General features: G+C 42.8%; 1 protein-coding gene across 1 annotated transcript in view; it reads right to left on the reverse strand.

Moving 5' to 3' along the window:
* mmp24 (matrix metallopeptidase 24) overlaps positions 1-14,141 on the reverse strand; it is a 72,205-nt gene that overhangs the window by 57,575 nt on the left and 489 nt on the right. The gene's annotated exons all lie outside the window — the stretch shown is intronic.

Below are 14,141 nucleotides of genomic sequence, written 5' to 3' on the forward strand. Positions count from 1 at the left end.
GGGGGGGGTCGATTTCATTTGATACGTACAAAAATACTTTAAATTAAATGTCTTCTTGTTCCATCACCGCTTAATTTTATTTACTCTGGAAACCAGCTCCACACACTCAGTGTTTGACAAAGACTAAAAAGCAGAAGAGGAGCAGGGACTGAAGGAACGTCGACTGTGAGACAGAACGAAGCACTAATGCAGCAGAGGTTGTAGGTTCAAATCCCACTGGGGCAATCCAAGCTTCAAATGTATGCAGTCATGATGCCGAGAGGCACTTTGGATAAAAGCATCTGCCAAATGGCAGAGTGTCGCCGTCGGGTGAAGATCCTCCGTCTCAAAAATGTCAAACTTTCCAGGACCCAAAAATAACAGTGGTGTTTTTAGCTTGATGACAGAGCAGTCTGGAGGTTTGTCCCCTGGGTTGGAGGGAGTTTTATAGAGTCTACACAGAGTCTGATGGTTGAGACAAACCTTTTCTCATAGTCCAGTAAAAATGAAAACGTCACAGTTTATAGTCTTTATGATCTAATCAGCTGAAACATCAGCGGGTAAAAGAACGAGAGCTGCTGGGTCGTGAACCAGATGGATGTGAAGATACGACCTTCCCAGGGTTTGAGGAAGTGAAGAAACAAACAACAACAAAAGAAACAAACAAAATGCAGGGGTGTGGTGAAAAGGTGCCACCACTTCACCCACAGGCTGTAAGGTTGCCATGTCCAGAAATCTGGATACAAGTTGCACCAAAGCACTATGGGAACTGTAGTTTCCAAACTTAGAGCACACACACACACACACACACACACACACACACACACACACACCTCCTTGGGTTATGTAATGTGAAACCCTTTTGAAGAACGCCCAGGTGGGACTGATGGGGCTCAGAGCTATGACCTCATGTCTGTGGTGTCATATATCAGTCCCCACACACACACACACACACACACACACACACACACACACAGAATCAACAACAACAATAACACACAGTCAAACACACCCCTGCAGCCACATGCTGGAAGATACACCGATCAATGAGTGCCAGGATATAGATGATGTAAGGCCACTGACACACACACACACACACACTTATAACACAATCAATCGTAAAATGTAATTGCCTGTGTTGGAAAAATGAGTTGTCGGGGGAGCACCACAGAAGAAGAAAGAAGAGGAGATTCACCGTTTCCCTGTTAATTTCATTTTTGATAATATGCAGTTTGCAATTATGAAAAATCCAGAGGATTTCTTTCAGTGACACGTTTTTATATTTTCAGTCCAATTTAAATTCCTGCCGTCAGTATCTACATCGTGATTGCGGTTAATGAAAAAGCAATTATTAACTGCAGCTCTGCAACCAGGGGTGAACTCTGGTGTCCTGCATTAAGCCCATCCACCACCGCAGCCTCCACAAACATAAGCTCGAGTTATACTTGATTTATAGTTAGATGTTGCACACGCCGCTGCCGGAGCTGATCTGCACCTCCTTACATGTCGTGGCTCGGCTGCTTGTATTTTCTCCTTCAGGTTTGTGACGGCGGTAACAACAAACATGACGACACTGAACAAAGTTGAAGAAAGACTCAATAGTCTGCTGCTTTTTATAAGTAAAACAAGTAACACATCAAAGCTGTTACACACCTCGGGCGCCGCTCTCTGCAAACGAATATCCAGCGCTGAGATCAGGCCAAATAAATGTGGAAAAGTTATTTGGAGGTAACTCCAGTTTGAGTTTGTCGATCTGTGTCACAAAATAAATGAAAGAAATATTAATCGAAACCTGTGCGACAGATATCTACTTCCTGCACTTCACTTCATGCCGAATCAAGCATCAACTTACTAATTAAAAACCAAACTTATCACAAAAACCAACAACAAGTGACGGAAACCATTTTATTTGACGTGTATTTTGACTTGTTGGCTAACATGAAGGGGGCGGGGTTTATGACCAGCCACCAGGGGGCGACTGAGATTTTTAGGCTTCACTTTCAGGGAGCTGTGATGTCGTCCATCTTTATATACAGATATTGATATTGTTATACTAAATAAACTCCATTAGAATATTCTTTTTTTTTTTGTCAAAACATCTGAATGAAATTTTTTTTTTCTTTTTTTACCCTGAATTACTGGAATCTGTGTAAAAGAAAAACAGCATCAGTGAGGCTGCGAGGCAAAGCAGTCGAATCACAGGAAGACACCCAAAAGGAAATCTTTACCTTCACTACATCCTCAATTATTCAACCCCCCCCACCTCAAGGTGCACATCAGACTCGGCGCTGCATGAAACTTCTCTCAAGTCATCTGATCCTCTGTTCAAATAAAAAACCTCATCGCCGTCCGAACATGAATCTCCTCCTCCGCACCTGCAGCCTTCTGCCGCTCTTGCCTTCACACTCCCGGGGAATCGTGATGCACAGAGTCCGCTGACTAACACCGAGCGGTGGATGCCAGATCTTTGTGCCATGTGTCAGCGTTCACTGAGTTATTATTATTATGTCTAGTGGCAGCGTGTGACCCGGAGCGGGTTCAGTACATTTATTGTTCTGAGGCGTTTAAGTGATTTTCATTCAGAGTTTTAAAAAGGAAGAAATCTTTTTCTTCAAAGGTCACAGACAATTCTCAGTTGCTGCTTATCTGTTCTTTACTTTGTAATTTTATTGTTCAATCACAGACTCAAATGACCTCAGACTGCTATCTGTCCTTCACTGCTGAACAGTTGTCAGTTGCTCTGCTTGTTTCTAAGCAAACGACAGCTTTTATTTCTCTTCCCTTTTGTCATTGTGTTCCTAATTTGCATCTGAATGGTTACTGAGCAACTAGAAAACCGCCCCCTTCAACCACATGAACATACAGAAAGACTGAAGCTGCTTTTTAATAAATATTAAATTAAAACAATAACTATTAATGTGAATTACTGCAAGCACCGACGCTGTTTGAGTGACAGGTGTCCTCTGTAAAACACATGCAGGCGACATCACAACAAGGACGGCAGTGACGCCGAACACGCTGCCGGATCGTTACAGCGTCACTTCAAGGTAAAACCTCTCAGGATTTCAACAAAGCCTGGTTGTGAAGAACACGCTCGGCGCGGAGTGACGGACAGATGGATAAACAGATTTATTAACAGATCGATGGAGGATTTGACAGGTGGATGGAGCAGAGGGGAAGAGGACGCCTGTACTTCTGCTTTAGTCAGTGCAGAACTTCAGACTGCTGTCATCGTGCTCGGCGTGTTCAGTCAGGACGTGGGCTTTACCGTGGAAGGAGCTGACAGACTGTGGTGAACATGGTGGAGCCTTTAGCAGCTAAAGAGCCAGATATTTGGAGAGACTGCAAGAAGGGGGGGGGGGGGGGGGGGGGGGGGGGGGGCACAGCAGCTAGCTGCTAGTTAGCTAGTTGGAAGCGCAACAGCATCATGATGTAATGTGAAATGTTTACTCTTAACTAGGTGTAACTGTAGACGGATCCTGTTGGATATTTCCCTCAGGAGCTGGTGGAGACCAAAAACAGAGCTAAAAGAGCGGGAACACTGGAATTCATCACCACTCCACATTAAAGATAATTCTGCTCTGTATTTACCTGAAGTTTCAAAAATCCTCTTTTAAACTTTAAAGGTGATAAAAAGTTACTGTTGTGTTTACAACTTGTTTTTTTGTGATTATTTATAAAACTCTAAGACTCATTTCCACTGTTGGTCCTTTTGTATATTTTATATCACAAAATCATTCATCTATACATGTAATATGCAGTATATTTTTTTTGTTTTTGTGTGCATATATTTGTCAATATTGTGATATATATTAGTGCTTCCTGTGGTTCTCATCTAGTATATTTGTGACTAATAACAGCGCCAAGGCAAATTCCTCACTTGGTTTCTGATTCCATACATTCATATTTTTAATTCCCTGTTCTCCTGTAGAGTCACGGGGGCCTGATGTTTTCACTCCCCCTGACCTGCATGTGTTCGGACAGTGGAAGGAGAACTGCAGGAGGAAACCCACACGGAGATGGAAACGACTTGCAAAGTCCAAACAGATCGACCGTCGCAAATATTCCTCAAGCTCCTGAACCCAGAACCTCCATTCAGCACTCTGACCTCTGAGCTACCATGCTGCCTTTTTAGTGCAACTTTTATTTTAATTAAAAAAAGTCCCGAGGGAAGATTTCCTATGTAGGTTAAAAAAACAAAACAATGACAAACAATTTAATTACCATATGATCAGTGATGAACATTATGGTGCTACACCAGGATGATCTGCACTAGCTGCAGGCACATACTGTAATTAAATTTACATCTTGGTGTGAAATTGTTTCCTCTTCCTGTGCCGCCACAGTGATGAAACGTAATCCACGCTCCGAGTCCTTCTGCGCTGCACCCGGGGAGCTTATAGAAGTCGCAAGACGCTTCTCCTCATAACAGACACGTTCCTGCCCGATATCCATTTTTAATTAGAGCCGCACTTGCATTTTCCGTCCTGCTCAGTGTCTCGTGCTGTGAGGCTCCACTGCTCGGCTGGACTCTCATCTACAAGTGCAACTTACTGCTCGACAGGCTACAATGACGCTGTGCGTGTTGTTCAAGTCATCTGCAGGGCCAGGAACAGGGACTGTTAACATGTCCTGCACATTAAACTAATATTTTAGGAAAAAATGCCCAAAAAACCCCCAAAAGAAATCACTGACTAAAGTTTCCATTCTGGATTCCAATGTGAATATTTTCTTAACCAATGAACATCTTTGGGCTTTGTACTCCTGGATGGACGAAACAAGACATTTGTAGGATTTTGTGATGCTGTTTTCATTTTATTTTTTAAAGGAGCTTTTTGTAAGTTTGTGTGATTAGCATTAGCAGCTGTTTACGTACCACCATCGCTGCATTAAAAAGACAAGAGGTTGCAACACGTTCCTCTGAGAGGCGCTACTTCCTCAGGGCAGACCGGATGCTACAGTGACTCGGTATCAGAAAGTGACGAGACGGGCTAGCTGGTTAGCATGCTAACAAGTTGATGGAAATAGAAGCAAAACGAGAGCGTTGCCTTCCACCACTGGAGACAGCTGTTGGTGAATAAAGGGAATGAAGTTAGATGCTGAACTCTCAACGTTTCCTCCTCATTGGCAAGTAAACAGCTGTTAATGCTAACGTTAGCTATGTAGCAATAGCAAAACTTACATTATAGCTCCTTTAAACAGAGTTCTGTAGCCGTGGTTAAAAGTAACTGACTGCAGCCGTTTAACTTTTCAATTCATTTCAAAGAGCACTCTGATAACTTTCTAGGATTATACAGTGAGTTTTATTAATGCTAATTAAACTTTTATTGTTGCTTTATTATTATTAAGCAGCTACAAGTTATTGTTGACGACAGTTTTTTGGTTGCTGGCTGGTGTTTATCCTCCACTCACAGGACACTTACTATTCTTTGTTTTTAGCTCTTCAGTTCATCAAGTCAACCCCTTTAAATGTCCCAACTGACCTCTGACCTAGAAAAAACATTTCATTTCACCCTCCCCTATACTGTTTATGAGCGGTGTGCACAAGGTTTATAAGTCAATATAATGTAGACGTTAGCACGTGTAGTTTTATTAATGCATTTGTCACCAGAACACCTGCTGTGAACTAATTTACATTTACAACTGCAGACTTAATGAATTTTTATAATAACTTCACATTTTAACTGCAGACGACTTGCCAACCATGTGATGGCTGCTGCAGGCGGTGATGCAGAGTTTATGGTTTATTACCCTTATTATTAATGACTTATTACCATTTATTCATGACATGACTATTGATGACTCCAGCGACACTTTCGCAACCTGGAAAAGCTGCTCTTACTAATGGGTTATAAATCATGTGTAAATAATAATTGACTATTAATAAAAACCATTAGTTACAACTAATAAAGCACTTAGAAAGGACCAGAGTTCATAATCAGCTCTGAAAGTATTTTTTTCAGTGTTTTTGTTTTATTATGTGTTTGATGAATTGCTACAGAAAAAGTGATGAAATATAATTGAATAAAAACTCACACAGATGATTTATATCTACACCAGACCTCTACTGTGCATGGACTCAGTGGCCAGAATAGAGGGACCCATCAGGCAGTGATGCATATTATGAATTTATATCATAGTGTTTTTAAAAAAGCATGTAAATTATTAAAAAAAAAAAGAGGGTTGTTGAGTTCGGCTGAGCTAACCATGCACCACATCCCCGTATCCCCGCACTCTCTCTCGGTACTTTCAACTGTTCTTCAAATGTAGTTCGTCCTCGGCTCGCTGCGTACAAACAGCACAATGCCCTCATCAAATGCACAGTGACAACTCCTCTTATTTACAGCTGCAGCTTGCACCGAGTGTGCAGTAAAGTGCGCGTGGGCGGACGACAAAGACAATGGCTGGAGAGGAGGGAGTGAAATAAACTAGAGACAGAGAGACGCCTGAATAAAGGAGGGGGGGGGGGTGAAACAATGAGGGTGTTGATCAATAAGCCAAAATGTTCTGGACGCAGAGCGGCTGCTGATCGCAAAAATAGACCCGAGTATGAGGCACGCCTCGCTCCAGGAATGGCAAATCAGGACAAAGCTTAAGACTACTAGTAACAGCCGTGAATTCACAGCCGCCTACACAGTGTATACACAACACACACACACACACACACACACACACACACACACACAGCTCTGATTAGTGCAGCACTGCAGCCTCGTTTAGCCCATTTCTCAGGTGTAATGTAGTGTTTACAACACTCCAGGGACGAGCTCCCCCCTCCCCGAGCTCCTCTCCTCTTGGGAGGGAGGGAGGGAGAAAAACAGACAAAAAAAGCCCAGAGAGGTTTGGAAACACTTTCATCTCATAAAACCATCAGCATGCCTCATGTCCATCATCATCATCATCATCATCATCATCATCATCTTAGTCATGTTCATCACCAACAGGATTTTCTTCTTCGTTTTTTGACTGTTATGAAGTCTGTTGTTTCTTGCATCACAATCACTGTTGTTGTTGTTGTTATCGTCCTCGGCTTCAGCGTTCTCTTCAATCACAGTCGTCGTTGTTGTTGTTGTTGTTTTCGTCCTGACCAACAATCACCATCATCATTCTGCCAGGTACATGCAGCCATTTTGTAAAAGGTTCTTTCTTTTTTAAGAAAGAGTACAACTCCACAGTCAGAAAAAGTCTTTTCAAAAGTAGTTGATGATGCTGCGCACAGAAAGAAGGAGGAAGAAAAAATAAAAAACAGGCCTAGTGTGAAATCCCACTAAATCCATATCTCAGTTTTCTATTATATCAGATACAGACATAATACTCAGAGGAGTGTGTCTTCAGCGGCCCTTTGCTCTCTCTCCTCTAAAGCCACACTGACATTAAAGAAAGTGGCTTTTTCCCCCCCGTGCCCCTGGATCACTGTGACTGCCAAACAAATTGTTTTGTTTGTTTATGACTTTAAAGTAGGAGCAGGAAGGTTCAAGTGAGGAAATCCGACTTGTTTGTTTTGCTATTCATGTTTCGTGAGGCTGCAGTTATTGTGGAAATGATGCTGTGAAACTTCTCCAAGTAAGAAGTAAGTAACTAAGCAGAGTTCGAGGATCCACCTGCATGGTTTCAGTCTGTTGTATGGGAGCATTACTGATTGAGTGTTTACCTGTGCAACACGTGTGGCTTGTGAAGGCAGCAATGAAGCGTTTCAGAAGAGATCGCCCCGGTGTGTCCGTCGACAACGCCGGGAGGAGAGATTCGGGTGGGAAGGAGCAACTCCTTCTCCCTGCAGCAGTTAAACAGCCTCTGCATGCAGATTCACACACAACAAAATCCATAACTGAAGCGCTGGGGGTGTTTACAGCGAGAGATCTGCAGCCCTGTGTTTGATTTCTGATGCACTTTAGTCTAGAATGTGATGTGGTCGTTTTTTATATAAAAATAACAAAGCTTCATTTTGTGTTTGCACTAAATAGAAAACCTGTTCTTTTAATTAAGACTTGACAATGAAGACGGGTTTATGTTCCTTACCTGAATTGTCTTCCTATTCTTTTTATTTGTTGAAATTGTTAACGCCCCAAAACGTACCGAACCGAAAACCGGGATATGAACTGAACCGTTAATTTTGAGCTTTAAAGCTGCAGTAAAGTGAGACTGTAAAGACTGTGTAGACTATGTGTAATATGTGGGATAAGGCTGAAATTGTAACAGCAGCACACGTGAAGAGTCAGCGTTACGTTACGTTACGTTAGCCACCAGATACTATTGGTCACACCAGACCGAACGAGGCTGCAGCTGCAAAGTCCCTGAGTGTATTTACATGATTTAAATGCTTTTGAATTCAACTTTTCATTTGTAAGAAGACAAGTGTGTTATTACTTATGTAGATAAAAATACAAAGTGTGGCTTTGATAAATATTTTTAGATGAACACGGATCATATGGGAAGTTGCTTCACAGAGTTCACGTTTCCACCAGATGCTCCGGCGTCCTCCCACAGTCCAGGACTCTGAGCCACCTGTAGGTTTGTTTCTAAGTGTCAGTGAGAGACTGGCAACCTGTCCGGGGTGTCCCCCGCCCTCGCCCACTGTCAGCTGGGATTGGCTCCACCCCACCCCACCCCCCACCCACACACACATGTTACCCTAAAACGAGAAGCGGTACGACTAATTGTTTTAGGTTTTTCAGCCCACAAATTTACAGTATGAAAAACCGACTGTACACTGACTGCAGAAAAACTAAACCTACTGAAGTCATACATCACGATTGAAAAGCGAACAGAAAATCAGAACATTCATGAATCTCAGATGCTTGTTATTACCTTAATTAACAAAAACAAAAAAAGTAAAAATAAAAATCTTTAATGATCCATCTCAACACCACTCAGTCACTGTCATCCTTTGCTCATTAACCGATCAATTTAACCAACCGATCGATCGTTTGACAGCATCGGGGCAGTCGCTAACGTCCGGACAGAAAAGGGCTCAACAACACAACAACAGCTACGGCCCACACAACAGCTGTTTACACCTGTGAGCCAAAAATATTCTCTCCAAAACACACAAACAGTAGTAGCACAGTAATTTGACCTATTGTGTAAACAGGCAAGCAGACAAAGGAGCATGAACCAGTGAGTCAGACAAAGAGCCGAACGCCTTCTTCTCCCATCGCTCTCTCTCTCTCGCTCTCTCTCTCTTTCTCTGCTCGTCTACTAACCAACCATCTACTGTATGTTTTCACTGCGCCAGCTTCAGTCCTGAGCCGCATCCTGCCTCTGTGATTACTGAGGCTGAGGTTGGCAGAGCTCTGTGCTTCTGCGTTAACGCCACAACCCCTGGAGGCGAGGTGAGGTGGGTGGTCAGACGTGTTCGCACGGTTCAGTGTGGGGCTGATGGACGACCGACGCTCACCGAGAGGAAGTACACTCAGCTGACCTCATTCTGTTTCAGCGAGAAAATAAGCACCAACATGATCCACGCCACACACAGGAAATCCATGCTTCTCCGTGCTAACATAGCAGGTTTAAAGGTCATATATAGTCTAAAGGTCTGTGTCCATGTGTCGTGTGATTATAGATCAGCTCTAGCTTCTATATTAATACTGTGAAAGTATCAAAGCCTCAGTCCACAGAGAAATGCACACAGCCTGTATTCAGAAACTGAGCCTTAAAACCAGCCGTCAGGACTTCTGGAACTTTGTGATGTCACAACAAAGCAGTCACCAAGCCCCGCCCACCTGGACCCACCATCCAAACCTTGCAGGATTTGGTTTCTCTGAGTGTTTTTACCTGAAATCTGCTTTATTAGAGAAGCCTGAGAGAGGAGATGTAAAACTACACTGAGATGGTTTTTGGTTCTTCAAACACACAAATATATCTTCTTATGGATCAACACTTCAAATAAAACACAGGAAAAGTGTAAAATATGAGAACTTTAAAAAATGAAAACTTGCAGCTTTAAAGCTAAATGCTAATCATCTTATCTGAAGCAAACTAATGATGTAAAAACGGATTGATTTTGACCACCAACTAAACCGTTTCCATAAGAGGTGATGGCGTGTTTTCATGCATTATAGCATTTTCTTATAATGTACAGTGGAGCCTCATGTATTTATAATGCTCAAAAAACTGCATTTTATTTGCATGCAGTGTTGACAGATATAACGGACAAGACGTTGCCCAATCAGAGAGTAGAACCTGCTCATTTGTGGTAAAGTAACCCTATTCTTAAATTAGTTTACATGTTGGGAAACATACGCTGAATTCACCACCAGAAGTCCCTGCTTTTGCGATGTGCCACTGAATGTACGGACGACTTACCACTGTTCTGCAGCTGCTGTAGTCAGGGCTTTAAATTAGCTTAACTTAATGTCCCCGATGAGCTGTGCACCACTGAGCATCTGCTGCTGCAACTATTTTTTTTATTTTTTTTTTAGAGCACCTGCATTACACCTGTCCGTTTTCCCTCACACAGCATCCTCACCTCGTGTCTCTTCCTCTGTGCCAATCAATACAGTCCAGTCTGGAGACACCTTCTGCTCCTGAGCATGCTGGGAGCACCAACATCTCGCTGTAAAAGGTTCAGCGTCTTTCAAAGAGACGAGTTTGTATAAATTTCGTGTGAACCCATTCAAAGGCAAAAAGCGTTTATAGGTAGCTGGATGTTATCACTTCTTTTTAAAGCACAAATATACAAGTATTTAAACTATGTTTCAGGTTTTTGTTTCTTATATCTGATAGGTAGCAGTGTGGCTCTGAAATATCTCTACATTTACAATGCAAAGACACGTACAGACATTCATGGTTCCCGGACAGTTTATAATGAGGTTGACATTTCTGTCTAAATTGTTGATTAGATTGTCGTGAAGTTCGGTTCGGTCATTCGTGTTCCCCTTCAGGATGAATTTGTAATAACTTTGCTGACTTTTCTCCTCACGCCATCGGCACACATAAAAATTCCTCCCATATTTGTTGGTTTATGACCAAATAGCTGTAAAGCTCATGATATTCCCATCAGCCTCTGCTGTTCTTTGTGTTTAGTGCTAATTAGCAAATGTTAGCAAATGCAAACACACAAGATGGTGAACGTCAGAAACATTATGCCTGATAGAAACGGCTGCAGACTGTAGCTGTTTTCCTCCAGTGTCTATATAGACAATATAATGTGTTTGTAATGTTCCATATGTGAAACGCTGCACAGATCACAAGGAGCTGAAACCGAAGTTTCTCCCCTACAGAAAACAACTTTACACCTCATTACATGCCAGCATCAAAGCTTTGCTTTACACACCACCAGGTGAGGCAGATCAGTGAATATATGACAGCTGAGACTTGATGAAAACATGTTTTGATGCAGCTTTACAGAAGAAAAACATCAAGGCCCAACAGAGACATGACCTCTGCGACCAAAGTTACAGCCCCACCCACAGAGTTGTCATAAAAAAGACCGACTGCATTTCTACAAGAGCTCTGAGATCACAGCGTCCCTGTGGCACCACCAGCGTCTCTGAGCCTTTTCTTTTTTTTTTCAAACACAACAAGAAGGCGGCCGGCAGCTGGTGGACGACCTGCACACCAAACCTTTACCAATTAAACCCACAAATATCAAGAGATGCATATAATAATCAGTGTCAATTACGATCCACCCCAGGAGCCCTCGTCCTCGCTCAGATTACCATGTGAGCTGCGTTTCCAACACCATCACGTCTTTGTTGTTGCACTGAATCTTTTGACTTTGGGAAAACAGGACCCCAATTACAACATCAAGAGTCTGCAATCATCTTTATAAACGCCATCTCCTCTGGTTCATGAGGCTACGCCGCGCAACACAAAGAAACCTTGATGCTTAGGCTGAGCGCGTTTTGATTGGCTGGCTGTGACTTCACAGGGGAAGATTTATTGAAAACATCACGATATCATTTGGACATGTTGGAAATATGGACGGAAGAAATTATAGCAACTGCTCTTATGAAATGAATCTATTTCAGTGGTATTATTTCTGAGGTGACTGTTTATGTAAAACTAGTTTGAGGAGATTTGAATGTGTGAAGAAGGAACTACTGGTTTTTTTTTGTTGCCATTTTTAACATGAAAACATTTATTTATTTCATTTTACACCCACAATTAATGCAAAAAATACACTAATCCAATTCACAACCTGAGCTGGTCATGGTTTAAAAATAAATTCTACCTGAAACTAATTAAATTCAACATGCTCTGGCTGTTTTTGTGCAGAAGGAGATGTAAAGATCCACCAATATCTTGGCGTTTTCTCGCTTCAACAGTCAGGCAATTAATTAATTAGTCAACTGACAGATAATTAATCATCAATCACCCATTATCTTTGGGTTTTGGAGAGTTGATTTGAATTGACTTTTTTGGGGGCATTTCTCAAGGGTTTCTGATATTTTAGACTAAACAATTGCTTGAGAAAGTGATCAGCAGATGAATCAATAATGAAAATGATCATCAGTTGTGAATACCTCTACGCTACCCTGAGACATTTTCACACAATCTCTTTGTGGTCCATCAGCTGAAATATTGACTGACGGATTCCGAGCGGCGCATTTTTCTCTGTCGATCTTCGGCAAACATTTTGTGATCAAAGCTTGGACTGTGCCAACAACAAAAAACAAAAAAAGTGCGTTTGCGTGTGCGGCCACATTAGCATGACATGTAACAACAATAGCACACGAGGGGGATTATGATTTCACAGGGAAAAAAAAAAACAACCAGGCTCAGTGAAAACATCTCATCCTTTGTACAGCAACCATGACATACCCCGGCTGTTAGCAGCCACGCTCAGCACAGCCACAGGCGCTTCCTTTGTCTGAATGAAAGTGTCACAAGCAACACAAACATCACTAAATACCAAGCCATCACGTCTCCCGGAGCCGAGAGCCCGCTGCGAGCTTTTCATTTCATAACACATGACCCAAATTTCTCAGGGAGGTATCATGCATATTCAGCAAAAACAATGCATTTATACATGTCTGCTTTGACTTCTACCTCCTGAAGCCAGAACAACAAGACTGTGAGCGGCATCTCATGCAGTTTCACAGACAAAGAACTTTCTCTCAACATCTGTGAAAAAGATTTTTCTTTTTCAGTTAAACTGAATTTATCTGTCTGCTCCTCTTCTTCTGCTTCTCTCCTCCAACTCCTGCCATTTCCATAAATTATGGAGAGAGGCTATATTTGGACTCAGTGATGGGAGAGAGGGGAGGGATGGAGGGATGGAGGGATGGAGGGATGGTGGTGGTGGGGGGGTCTGGAGATGCTTTGTTCAGCACACATGAAAGCAGCTCATTCAGGTTCACTGTAAAGCTCTCTGCACGCTGATGGGTATTTATGGACACGGCCTGACAGCTCATTACACCGAGTCTCTCCTCCAGCCAACAGAAGGTAGCAGCCTATAATACGCAATCATTTGCATGTGCACATTAACCCTCCGCGTCCGCTGTGTGTTTCCAAGTGCGCACAAGAGACGTGGCATCAATACCCCGGATCACCCATGAACGAGAATAATTAGCAGCCAGTGAATCAGCCATGCAACGTGTGTGCTGAGGCCGCTTCTAATGAGGGTTGTTTGACACAGTCCCTGGCACCTCACCATCTTGGACTGAGTCCCCTCCTCCGCCGAAAGCCGAAACCAGCGGAGGAGCTAATTATTTGCGGCCGGAGGACAAAAAAAAAAGAAGAAGCATTAAAACTGAACTGAACCTAATGAGCAATTAAGCCACCTTTGTTTGTAATTACAAAAAAATTCACTGGGCTGCAGCTGGAGAGCTTCAGTGCGCGCGCCGTCCCAGCGTCTGAAAACAAAAGAGCACCGCGAGGATCGCTCCTCGGTCGGGCAGACACAGCGCTGCTCTCCCGCGCCTCTGCTCTCATTTATTCATCCCTCTGAATCTTTTATTTCCCTGTCTCTCCTCACGGGAGGGGTGGATAGTGGATATCACTTATATGGCTCGGGAAGGCAGGATCAGAGAGGGGATACAAAACAAAATAAGATTCAATTAAAAAAATTAAATAAAAACCAAGGTGGAAAAGCGCATGAAAACATCCCGAGGAGCGCACGAGTCCGCTCCAACCTGCGCGCGTTGAGGTTGAGGCGGATTGGAACTGAACTGATGGAGTAAAGGAGGGAGGGGATTGATTATCATGCCTGTGCATTCAGA

This window comes from Seriola lalandi, unplaced genomic scaffold (genome assembly GCF_002814215.2).
Source record: "Seriola lalandi dorsalis isolate HSWRI2012SDOR001 ecotype SW California unplaced genomic scaffold, Sedor1 jcf7180002054932, whole genome shotgun sequence".
Taxonomy (NCBI): Eukaryota; Metazoa; Chordata; class Actinopteri; order Carangiformes; family Carangidae; genus Seriola; species Seriola lalandi.